A 13,097-nucleotide genomic window follows, 5' to 3' on the forward strand; every position below is an offset into this window, starting at 1 on the left:
TATCAATTATCTTTTTTTAAAAAGGGGAAAAATCAAATCAAAATGTTTCAACTGACCGGACCTTTTTTTCAGTTCACAAATATTAAGGTTTCAAATCTTCATCCTGATGTGGGATGGGAATTTTTTTGAAATCGCAAAAATTCTTGCAGGATGGGAATGCTGCTTCCCACCCATTTTTAGTCAACTTCTTTTCACCATTATTGATAGTCACCAAGCCTGCACTTACTGGTGCCAATGGAACTGTGATGAAATACTGTGAGGAAGGTAGTTCTGATTGTATCTTGAGCTCAAAGTACCAGCAATCTCATGAGACAGCCTGCTCTGGTGGAGCACAAAGCAGCTATATCACAGCAGAGAATCCAGCTCTCTCAGTTCTTGTTGCTGTGTTGAAAGTCTTCTCTCTGTTCTGAAGTCTCTTAGAAATCCTTGTTTTAGTGTAAAATTCCTGGTTGTAGAAGTTTCACATTTTCCCGCTAAGCACATCAGTGCCACTCCTGGATAGATTGCTGTTATTTGGCACTTAACTAACTGCTCTCTCTAAATTGTAACTTAGTTACATAGTTATCTCTCATAAATGCATAGTTTTCTTTCCTTGTTCATCCATCATTGACTGATCTGGCTTTGGTCAGCAAAGGTGATATACTTTATTTGGGAAGAAAAATGGGGACATTTTAAAATCCATTGTAATACACTAGAACAGGAGAGATTTTTGGAAAGATACAGTGAAAAAAATCAATTATTTTGGCTGTATATATATAAATAGGGACAGAAGTAATACCCCTGTATGGGACTGAGTACGCAAACACAGATTAATGTTTGTGCAAATCTCCACGTGCAAATGTGTACAGGAAACTTTGAAAAATTGGCCTTTTATATTGCCTGGAGGTGACAGCTGTATGTTCACCTCTGCAACTGATCAAATATTTGTATGCAGGATTCCTGCCACAGCAGGTTCACTTTATGTTAATTTTATGTTTGCCCAGATAACACAGTTAAACAGAACTGATTTCTTACAATTTTACTGCATTGCTTCCAGAGCCTGTGGGAAGAAGGGGGGGGGGGGGGGGGGCTGGATTCGGATGAGGGAGTGGTGTGGGGTTGAAAGTCTGAGCATATTAATGTCAATGGGAATTTTGCCATTTATTTCAATGGGGATAAGATTTCACCTAGCATTTCTTGTCTTCCTGACAAGTGCTTTGGAGTGATTGAGATGTGAATCTAGCTGCCCTGCATCTGGAACTCCAAATGCAGGACTAGTCTAGAAGCTCTGAACGTGTATTGGCTTCACTATTACAAGTATGTTGGAGCACTATGAGCACTCAGCTAGTTTATTATCATTTTGCTGCCACTGCTTCCGTTGACAGCTTGAGGTACAAATTCAGAGCTGTGATACCTGGAGAGTGTTATGACTGGCCTCTGTCAACAAGAGTGAAAAGCACTGCTCTGTAGCATTATTGGCCTCTCAGCAGCATAATTCTGCAACCAGCAGTTCTAGTTTTCATATTATTACTTTATGCAGTTCTTGTCATGGAAATGAATATATGCAGAGGATATAAAAGCGTTCCAATGTCATTATTTGCTATCAGTTTCCATTTCTCATTCAGACATTTAGAACAATTTCTCATTCTAATGGAAAAAATCAGTATTTTCCACCATTCCCTTTCCGGGGTTTTTCACTATATTACAGCAGAGTAAATGCTCCATGTGCTTGTGCTCTTAATTATTCCAGTAAGCTTTTGAATATGTACTAGTAGAAAATTTGTTGCATACAGAAGGAATTCTGCCTTCTTTTCTCAGTGGGCTAGATTGTGACACAAGGACACAACTCAATGTAAGGAGTGGCAGGTAGCATGCCTATCCCAGGAAAGGACAGCCACAATACCCTCCCTTCTCCACAGCTGTAGTAAATACTCCATCCCTGTGCTGGCTCAGCTGTGCTGGCTGGTGCATTGGCTTGACTCAGCCCTCTCCCCCACCCATTCGCTGCTGGCAAAGCAAGCAGGCACACAGGATCTGCTTATTCCTGTGTATGGTAGCCCAGTGTCTGAGTAGCCAACACAGGATTCTTACTCCCCCCTCTCTAAGCCATGATCTAGCCAGATGTGTGTGTGTCTATGACGCTAGATTCCTATTCAAGTTCATGGGGATTATGCACATAAATCTCTACACACTGAGATGAGAAAATACTCTACACAATAGGGAAGGAAAGGTTTCAGAATGTAGTATGAAAACAATGAATATTTAAGGAAAAATACAAATAGCAGAGCACCATAATGTGCGGTTAGAAAGGCCAAGTGCTAGTCATTATTCAGTTTTGTTCATGTCTTTCATCCAAACATGCATATGAAAGCCAGAAGCAAATAACATTTTTACAGGGCAGAGGGTTTTTCATAATTAGGTTACATTAAAAAAAATCTATAGAAAACTGAATGATCATATTGTACCTACATCGACTGAGAGCAATAAATTACCATACAGCCAAGTCAATCATTAATCCAGATCTAATGTATAACTGTGGCAAACAAAAGATAGACCTATTGTGAATTGTTTACAATAAAAGGTTACATATTAAAACAGTTATAATCATAACCTTCTGCAAACACCCCCTTCAGGAGGAAAAATACTAGTTTCAGTGTTTTTAATAATGTGGGTTGACTATGTACAATGGAAAGTGCCATATGTAACAAGACCAGTATATAATCTCTTATTATGGAGGGGGAAAAAAAAACATACACATGTAAAAAAATGTTTCACTGAAAACAGAATGTTTTATTTAATCTGACCTAACAATTCATTTTAACCCCAGGAAGGTTAGGTTGGTGACATCACATTGAGCATCATTCCATTGAATCATAGGTATTAACTGTGAGCTCCAGCGAAGACTTGGCAGGAGGAGAACGTCTGCATGTTTCAGGTGATTGATTTGGGACAGCGGGCCAACAGTTTTACATCAGCTCTTGCTCGTGGAGATTCACAGCCTGGCCCTAGATTTACAGATTGAATGTGCTACCTCTAAAAAAATGCCAAGATGATTAAAAAAGAACACCAGCACCCACACTGAGCTTGTCTCCTGAAGGCTTCAGAGTGCTTAGCCAAGGACGGTTTCAGTATCTCCCCAGCATTTTACAGGCATGGAAACTGCCACAGCCAGGCTAACTGGTTCCTCAAAAATAGCACAGACAATTTTTGGTAAAAAAAATCTAGACACCACTGCCTTCCAGTCCTGTGCTTAAAAAAACAAAACCTTTCTCCGTATCTCAACTGTTGAAGCCAAGAGGAAAACTGAAATGGAGAAAAAATGAAGACCCTTCTGAGTGACACAGTTACTTCTTCAGTAAAGTGTGATGACTGAGAAATGGAAAACCTGCAAGTTTGGACAACACAAAACCAAATTTCTGAACACATCTGCACAACACCAACTCCATCACACATGCACACCACTCCCTTCCCCTTTCCTCTTCCCCAATAAATTGTACTATGTGAGCACAAATTTCATGGCATACACAAGTGCCAGGATACTCAGGACACCTTCTACAGTGGTACTTAGATACCACAGTGATGGGTAAAAATTGAATACAATAGACAGAGATAGCTAGATGGAGAGGTTTCAGAGTAGCAGCCATGTTAGTCTGTATCCGCAAAAAGAAAAGGAGAATTTGTGGCACCTTAGAGACTAACAAATTTATTTGAGCATAAGTTTTCGTGAGCTACATCTCACTTCATCGGATGCATACCGTGGAAAATACAGTGGGGAGATTTTATATACACAGAGAACATGAAACAATGGGTGTTACCATACAGGCTGTAACAAGAGTGATCGGGAAAGGTGAGCTATTACCAGCAGGAGAGTGGGGTAGTAGGGGGACCTTTTGTAGTGATAATCAAGGTGGGCCATTTCCAGCAGTTGACAAGAACGGTATGGGAGGAAATAAACAAGGGGAAATAGTTTTACTTTGTGTAATGACACATCCACTCCCAGTCACAAGTACTCCTTTTCTTTTTGCTAGATGGAGAGAACATGCTCAAAGCACAAGCTTCATAATGTGCATGAGCTGCAAGCTCCAACACAAATTCCATATCATGCCTGCATAATGCGTTGCATGGTGTATGCAAGCTCCTTAATGGATGTGTGAGCTGCAACTACAACAAAACCTTCAATGTGTGTAATAAAAGTTCAACAACATGTTTGTAACATAATTCTTATGCTGTGCACAGGGTCAAGAATATGGGTGAGACCTAAGTTCTCTAAAACATGCAGAGCACAAATTTCACTATGCAGGAAGGCAACACAAATTCCATGGTTTATACAACTTCCATTACCCACTTTCCTATAGTCGAAAACTGAAAGCCTCCATTGCCAAGTACTTCAGAGGAGTGACCGATGTGTCTGCCCAAAGACATTGGGAAGGTAAAGACCGACCTGCTTCCTGTCATGAGGTGCTCAAAACTGTGCATCTCATACACAGTAAAGGTGCTCTCAGAAGAGCCTGGTTGGAGGTGCTCTCCTATTCCAGTCAGTAGGCATCCACATACAGCCAGATATGGAGCATAGTCAGGCTAGCATAAATACACTTCACCATAGTAACTAGAGCTGGAGTTTCTCTGGCTGTTGGTTATTGCTGTTTTGGACATAGAAGCCACAAGGGCAACACTAGAGTGGACTAGAATGTACTGGTAAAGTGGTCAAATAATTTTTGACTAAACTGTTTTCTGGCAAATGTTTCTGTTTTGTTGAAACCAAAATGTTTTCCAAAACACATCTTGGTTTCTAAGGTACAGGCTGGAATTTTGTAAAGGTACAAAGGAACAAGAATGAGCGACCCTAGAATAGTCAAAGGATTAGGGCACTCATCTAGAATTTGAGAGACCAATGTTCAGGTCCCTATTTTGAGGGACTGAGAAGAGACTTGAACCTGGGCCTCTTTACATCCCAGGTGAGTGCCCTGAAAACCTGACTATTCTCAGGCAGGTCTTACACTCTTGTTTTTTTCACGCAACATTCAGAAGGTTTCTGTTTTGTTCCACATCACAATAAAAACAAATTTGAAAACCTCAATTTCTTTTTTTGTGTGAAACAGAATTGTTGTTTTCCAGCCAGCCCTAATCAGCATACATAGACTAGGAAAATCATTGTACCTCGATCCCCTGTTGATAATATAGAAGGTCTTTCAAGACCTCATATATTGCAGGCAATAGGGCAGGGATGTGAGTCAGAATCTCCCATCTCAATTTCACTTGAGTAACTTATTCCCTTGGTTTCAGAGTAGCAGCCGTGTTAGTCTGTATTTGCAAAAAGAAAAGGAGGACTTGTGGCACCTTAGAGACTAACCAATTTATTTGAGCATAAGCTTTCGTGAGCTACAGCTCACTTCATCGGATTTAGTGAAACCTAAGTAGCTGTTACAGCTCAAAGCCCCAGGGTGCCTGTGTTCTTTAACACATAACTTAATTTCCAAAACAGATAATTGCAACTAAGGTTCTAAGTGTCATCCTTCCCAAGAGACTCTGATGAATATGCAAAAATTGTAATGATCAGTCTGCACTGAAACTAACTATACTTATACTGCCAATAGGGCTTATATAGTTTCCCCCCTTGTCTATAGCTAAAAGAGGTCATCCATATACCTGTCCTAGTGTAGACAGTCTGCTCTGACCTACCACCGGATGACAGATCAGATCGTTGTAACGTATCACAGATCACCTCTGCACAGAACTTCCAATCTGAACAGCTCAAAACTGACTATAGGATCATGATGCATCCCATGCTCTCTATGGTGGCTGAATCTTTTCTTTTTCTGGCCCTTCTCCCTTTAGTTTTAACACTGACCTAGTTATTTACATGCAGTCTGTGTGCTACAATGTGTATCAGTTGTGAGTTATTTTACTATGCACAGATTATTTATCAGCTTGCTATGTGATGCCGGCAACAGTATTTATTCACAAGCCATTTTAACTAAAATGTGTCATTCCATAGTGATGCCATCAAAGCTGAGAATGGAAAAACGGAAAATGTACTTTCTTAATTGCTTTGATATGCATATATACACCCATTCAAGAGAAAATGCAGTGCAGGGACATTTACAACAGCAGCAAGAACAACAATTTGTGCGTGTGAATTTAAAAGGCCTTGTAAAACGTGTCCTCCTGATTGCTTTTTATACTTAGATTATACCTTATATTCATGCAAAGTTAGAGCACATGCAGTGACCCTGTAGCATTCCTTACTATCTCATCAACATTGCTCCTCCCTGACGTAGAGGGACAACCTTCAGACATGTCCAATGGTCCTTATGTTCTTGGCCTGTCTGCTGAGACATGTGCTTGTCTAATGCTGTCTTTCCCTTTGTCATATTTGGTCTGTCTTCTCTAACCTAGACAGTAAACTCTTTGGGAGAAGGGAGCATGTCTTTTAATCTCTCTGTACGGCATGATGGACTACTATGATGCTGAATAAGTCACACATAATTAAATAATTGGGGTGGAGGAGGACAATGTAGTAATAGCGGTGGTTCTGCACTGTAAAGCTTTTAGGCAAGTCAGCTGATTCAAGATGGTTGCCTGGAGCCTTTTGGTGACCCATACACAAAGGAAAGTCTTTAGGATAGGCTATGGGTGTTGCAGCAGGCTCTTCTCCACCTCTATGCTCTATTCAGCCATTTGGATTCTAGATCTGAGTAGTTTAGGATTCTAAAATCCTTGAGTTCTGGCCCTGTACAGATTTCATAACTCTTTCCACACCTTTCCTTTTTCAAATTTGAGGTCTAGACTATGGGTTTACCAGTAATCCAGAGATAGGTGCACTTGCCCTGCCCCAGGCGTGGACCAGGGACAGAAATGTGACTTAGGATATCACCACCGTAGGGGGAATAATTTGTATCAACCCTTTACCTGGCACCAGCTGTGCCCAATGGAGTATTGTGGGAGGGGGCAGAGTCAAAGTTCCGATTACTCCACTGCCTTGAATAATCCCCATCCATCTGCACAGGAGAGGGATATCAGCCCACAGAGGGTGCTTCCCTCACTAAACCGTAATCCATGCCTGCATATGAGCGAAAGGGATGCTTTCTTATTCCCCTGTCTGGGCATGTGGGGCATGCCACAATCATGTTCTAAAAGTCCCCTGCAGACTGTAAGTTTGCTTTTGCCAAACATGAGCCCTTCTTGTACAACACAAAGCTTTCCCAGCAGAGATAGCTTGGGCAGCATCTTCTTTCCGCATTGCCAACAAGAACTGCTGAGAAAGGCTAGAATGGCGGGTGCCAGAATCTGGAATTAGATACAAGTTAATTAGATTTCATTACTCAAGACTGGGTTATCAAATATCTGTTCAGGATTTTACATTTATTGTTAGGAGGATGATGTACGATTTGCAAATAGAATTATTGTAAATTACCCTATTGATAACTTCAACCATTCCATTGTATGAAATCACCTTGCCAGCTTTCTTGTCGTCTGCTAAAATAAAAGTTCTTTATTATGCTGAAGGCACCGGTAAGACTGAAAATTGTCCACTCTTAATAAAATGGCTCTCTCTGTTACTGGGTACTGGTGAATTGTTGGGCTATAATTAAATTAAAAGGCTGCTGCAACATCTAAGAGGCCAAAGTCATAAACACAACTTTCTTTCTTTCAAAACCTGTTATCAAGCCATGAAATCTAAAATCACTTTTTACTCTACCACACAGATGTGCTGTGAAGATCAATCAGCTAATGTTTTTAAAGCACTTTAAAAATGTTCTATGTCTCCTACATTCTTTTTTCTTCAACTCCCTGTTGCTATATATATAAAGAGACAGCAGAAAAATGCTTGTGTAATTGTGTGCGCAAAAATGTGCATGCAACTGAATGCCTCATTTGCACATTCAATTACAGTAACTGTGTTTGTCATTGCTTGCACATCTTTGCATGAGTAATTTATTAGGTATGCTGTTTCCTGACAGTTGAGTCCAGTGCTTAGGTCATAAAATATATTAAGAGGGTTTCAAAATAATGTGTGTGTCTCAAAAAACCCAAACATATTCCCGTTGGAAGCAGAACATGGGGCAGGAGAAACAAGAAGAGCGCCTTCTCCACAGATCCTGACCCATTCTTGTTCCAATTCCTTTTATTGAAGCGCGTGGCTTCTCTTAGTCCTGCACCCTTTTCCCCCTAGAATGCCCTTTCCTGCATGTTCCCTTCTCTCCGCTTTCACCTCCTTCTCTTCCAATTTTCCTGCTGGGGCTCCTTGCTCTCTTGTTTCACCTTCCCCCCTTTCTCCTGTCACCTCCTTGTCCTGCAGCTTTTGGTTCTTCAACATCTCTTTGCCTATCCTTTCGCCACTCTGTAGCTGACACAGCAACTGTACTTTAAAAGCGCATAATTTAAAGCCATGGTATGACAATCCCTAATTAAAACCCATACTGCTCCTTCACTGTATTTACATTATGGCAATGGTTGATAAGTCTATAAAGGTCCATTTTTCCCAATGTTCATTATGCTTAGTGTCTAGTGTCTTTGCTCTTACTGTGAGTGTGTGTGTACACATCAGTGATACTCAGACTTGGGCTTGCCAGTAGCAAGTGGCTCTTTACTGTGACTCTTGCGACTCTTTGCAGCACATGATATTAAAACACTGTGTAATTTAATTATTAACCCATCTAAGTTATTAAACAATCAGGAGGCTTTTACTATGTTATTAACCAATTGTAGTTGATAAAATAATAATACTTTGGTCAGTCATTTTGCTGTGAGAATTTTATATATAGGAAATGTGGTCATCATTTATTTAAGAAATTTATAACCGGATACTAAAGAAAGAAAGAAAAAGATACCGACAGGCTTCAGCATGCCACTGTTGTTGAAATGTCACCTTTCAGATACAGTTATTGATTTACAGTTTGGAGTCCAAGTACACTGTATGCTGTACTTACAAACCAGTAAAATTCTACTCAACATTTCTCAGTGAAGGAGAGGGCTAAGTCATGTTTGGTGTCATTTGTTGGAAGACACTTTTTTTTTTTTAATTTAATGGTTCTTCATTGACAGCTATGCTTACCGCGAAGAGTGGGAAAAGGCAGAAAGAGGAAGTGGCCCTTCTTGGGCAGGGCAGAGTTGCCTGTTAAATTAAATCTGTGGCTATGCTAGCCCGATCATACAGACTATCCTGTAGCTGCCACCTTAGAGCTGTCACAACACCGAGCGATGACAATTCTTAGATTTTAAGGCCAGAAGGGATCATTAGATGATCCAGTCTTACCTCCAACATTAGGAATGCTAGTGCAAGGCAATAGTCTCTGGGTGGCTTGTTGACAACAAGAATTGAATCCAGGACCTGTTGAGACAAAATAATGAATCACTACTACCTGAGCTAAAGGATGCAGAATCAAGGTGACGTGCTTACACAGCAGGTCAGTGCCAGAGCTGGGAATAGAACCCAACTGTTAGTCTCTCATTTGAGTATTCTAGCCACATGACCACATTGCCTCAAATACAACATTTTGCACCTTTTGGTATATTGTACCTTTCAGACTGAGCTCCCAAAGGGAGAAGGAGAAGCCCCATTTCCTGAGACAGTCAAAGCTGGACTGGGCAAATCATGAGAGAACATGCTATAGGGATGAACCCTAAACTGGTCCCCAAGGGTTGGACAGGCATTCTCTTCCAGCTTCTCTGGATTCTTCAGAGAGGTAGCAAGAACAACTTACATGGAATCAGCAGGAACTGGTGATCAGAGGACCAAATCCTGGCCCCATTGTAGCCAATGGCAAAACTCCCATTGATTCCAGTGGGACCAGGTTTTGGTGCAGAATTTTTAAGGGCATGTAGGAAGTGATCCCTACAAACTCTTTTTGCAGGTATAGGGAGGGGAAAGGAGAAAAGGAAATTAATGCAATGTAGTGTCCTAGACTCTGAAATGATGTACAACAAGAAGGGAAATTCTGCACAGAACCTGAAGGATTCTGCATGTCTCCACAGCAAAGCATGGTTTTCTATAAAGTTGTTAAAGAGAAGGGATTTAGAGTATACAAAAATCATTGTAGGGAACCAGAAGTGGAAGAATATTTTCTTCTTGTTAACCTTGTTGGCATGCATATGGCCAGTCCTGGAGTCGCCTTCTTGTGTTTTACTAATGAGGAAATTGTGGAACCGCAGGGGAGGTTTCTAGATATTAGGAAACACAGGCCCAGAAATGACACCAACCCACATTTAATTTCAACAGTCAGTGGGGAAACCTGCAGGATGCAAACTGAGCATCTGTGTGGCACCCAAGTTTGTAATTTTTTTCTTTATCAAATCATAGTCTTCCCCATTACTTTAATTATTTATTTGCATTACAATAGCAGCTAGAGGTCACAGCCAAAATCATTTGTATTATTTGTACAAACACATAAGAAGAGGCCACCCATCTCCCAAAGAGTTGTATAATCTAAATCAGGAGTAGGCAACCTATGGCACGCATGCCAAAGGCAGCACGGGAGCTGATTTTCACTGGCACTCACACTGCCCGCGTCCTGGCCACCGGTTCCGGGGGCTCCGCTGGTGGTCTGGGGTACTGTCTGCCGGCTGCCTGCCAGCTGGGGTTCCGTCCGCCGGCCCTGCTCAGCTCTGCTGCCAGCCTGGGGTTCCAGCCGCCAGCCGGGAGCTCTGCAGTCGCCCCCAGCCAGCTCGGCACCCCCACCTTAAAAATTGTTCCAGCACCACTGTGCTGGGATATTTTTAAGTCCTGATTTGCTGCTTACATCACTATCATGCCATGTGGAACAGCACACTGCGTTTGACGTTGAGATTAGAATGTACATGCAAGAACTGGAATCAGAGTTTTCTGACAGATTTCAAGCAATTTGGCCCAATGCTTTCTTTTCTAATTAAACCTGAAAAGTTCAATGAAAACTACTTGGATTTGTCTGTATTTCAGTGGATGGGTATTGAAGATTTCAAAATGAAGCTCATTCAGTTAAAAAGCTCAGAATTGTGGGCATCAAAGTTTGGAGATCTGCGGAATGCACTTGAAGCTACCAAGAGAGGTCATGGGGCCTCTATTCTGACCTGCTGGAAGTCCCTGCCAGTGAAATTTAAGTGTTCGAAGCAAATTGTGTTTGCATTGCTTTCAGCATTTGGATCCACATACCTGTGTGAACAGGTATTTTCACACATGAAATCTGTCCTCTGTCTCTCTCGGAGCCAGTTAACAACTGATCACTCAGAAGCCTGTGTGCAGCTTAAAGTATCCAAATATGTGCCAGACATTGGAAAACTCAGCAAGGAAAAGCAAGGGCAAGGATCACATTAATGCATTTTAATTTAATTTTAAATGAAGCTTCTTGAACATTTTAAAAACCTTATTTACTTTACATACAACAATAGTTTAGTTATATATTATAGACGTATAGAAAGAGTCCTTCTAAAAACATTAAAATGTATTACTGGCACACGAAACCTTAAATTTGAGTGAATAAATGGAGACTCGGCACACCACTTCTGAAAGGCTGCCGACCCTGCCCCTCTGCCATGTACATTGGCCAAACCAGACAGTCTCTACGCAAAAGAATAAATGGTCACAAATCTGACATCAGGAACCATAACACTGAAAAACTGGTAGGAGAACATTTCAACCTCTCTGGCTACTCAGTAAAAGACTTAAGGGTGGCAATTCTGCAACAGAAAAGCTTCAAAAACAGACTCAAATGAGAAACTGCTGAGCTTGAATTAACATGCAAACTAGATACCATGAACTTGGGTTTGAATAGAGACTGGAGGGGCTGGGTCATTACACATATTAAATCTATTTCCCCATGTTAAGTATCCTCACACCTTCTTATCAACTGTCTGAATGGACCATCTTGATTATCACTACAAAAGTTTTTTTTTTCCTTCTGATACTAGCTCATCTTACTTAATTAGCTTCTTAAAGTTTGTATGGCAACTTCCACCTTCTCTGTATGTATATATATATCTTCTTACTATATGTTCCATTCTAGGCATCTGATGAAGTGGGCTGTAGCCCACGAAAACTTATGCTCTAATAAATTTGTTAGTCTCTAAGGTGCCGCAAGTACTCCTTTTTGCGGATACAGACTAACACGGTTGCTACTCTGAAACGGATGGTTATTATCCCCGTTTTACCGATGGGGGACTGAGGCACAGAGAGATTAAATGATTTGCCCTTAGTCATAGAGGAAGTCTGCGGTGGACTCAGAAATTTAATTCATCTCTTTAGTCCCAGTCTACTGCCTTAACCATATTTCCTCTCAACCTACACCCTTAAACACAGACAGCATGCCAAACCAGTTCACTCCACCTTTTTCCCCATCTTGCAGGAGTGGAGAGGAGCCATGGAGCCTATTTATCTTTCCAGGCTTGTGTGTAAAGACCCAAAATAAAATCCCTATGAAAGAAATCCATCATTTTCATGCATCATACTTCCATTGCATCAAGCTAGATGTGGCCAATGGATACAGCTACTGGTACCTATCCTATTAGATGAATTCATAATCCACTCTTTGTAAATCAGGAATACATCATTCCATGCACAAATCAGGGCAAAACAATAGTAGGGCCTTCCCTACACCTGGCATCTTTTGATCACATCGTAGTAGCTCAGGCGAAAGGAGCAGATTTCACCATCTGGGATAGGATCAAAATTTGGAGACAGTTGGCCACGGTCTTTTTCCTGTGATCCCAGCTTCTATTTTCTGAAATATTGGGCCTGCAGATCTCATTTCTGATCCAAAGCAAAGAGGTTATCCTTGCAGTGTTATATTTAGGAACTTTCAACCTGTCATTTTGATTTGAAGAGGCTTTAACGTTTCACTTTCCCTCTCTTTTTTCTGTCTGTGCTTTGCGGTGGTAAGTGTTCAATTGCATCCGTGGAAGGATATGCAATCAAACTTGCAACGAGACAGTAGTCTCTGATTGTCATCAGCTGCAGCTCATTATTCTCTCAAGGATTCCTTGTGCCAATCGATGAGAAACAATGTGTAATCACTTGCAATTGATTGCAAATCAGTTTGCATAGACTGGCACATGGAGTCCTTGACAGAATGAGTGAGTGATGCCTTTTGCCCATTTCTGGGCTTATGTGGCCTATATACCATCATTTGACAGCTCTTTGTGATTTA

At 41.1% G+C, this 13,097-nt stretch overlaps 1 long non-coding RNA gene across 2 annotated transcripts in view; it reads right to left on the reverse strand.

Moving 5' to 3' along the window:
- Positions 1-2,791: 2,791 nt before the first annotated feature.
- The window catches only part of LOC142068673 (uncharacterized), a 250,681-nt gene continuing 240,375 nt past the window's right edge, over positions 2,792-13,097 (reverse strand). For both annotated transcript variants that reach the window (XR_012664595.1, XR_012664594.1), the window contains 2 exons: positions 9,236-9,310; positions 2,792-3,282 (listed from right to left, as the gene is read on the reverse strand). This is a non-coding gene — a long non-coding RNA (uncharacterized LOC142068673). The remainder of the gene's footprint in view (positions 3,283-9,235; positions 9,311-13,097) is intronic.

The sequence above is a fragment of the Caretta caretta genome, chromosome 12 (genome assembly GCF_965140235.1).
Source record: "Caretta caretta isolate rCarCar2 chromosome 12, rCarCar1.hap1, whole genome shotgun sequence".
Taxonomy (NCBI): domain Eukaryota; kingdom Metazoa; phylum Chordata; order Testudines; family Cheloniidae; genus Caretta; species Caretta caretta.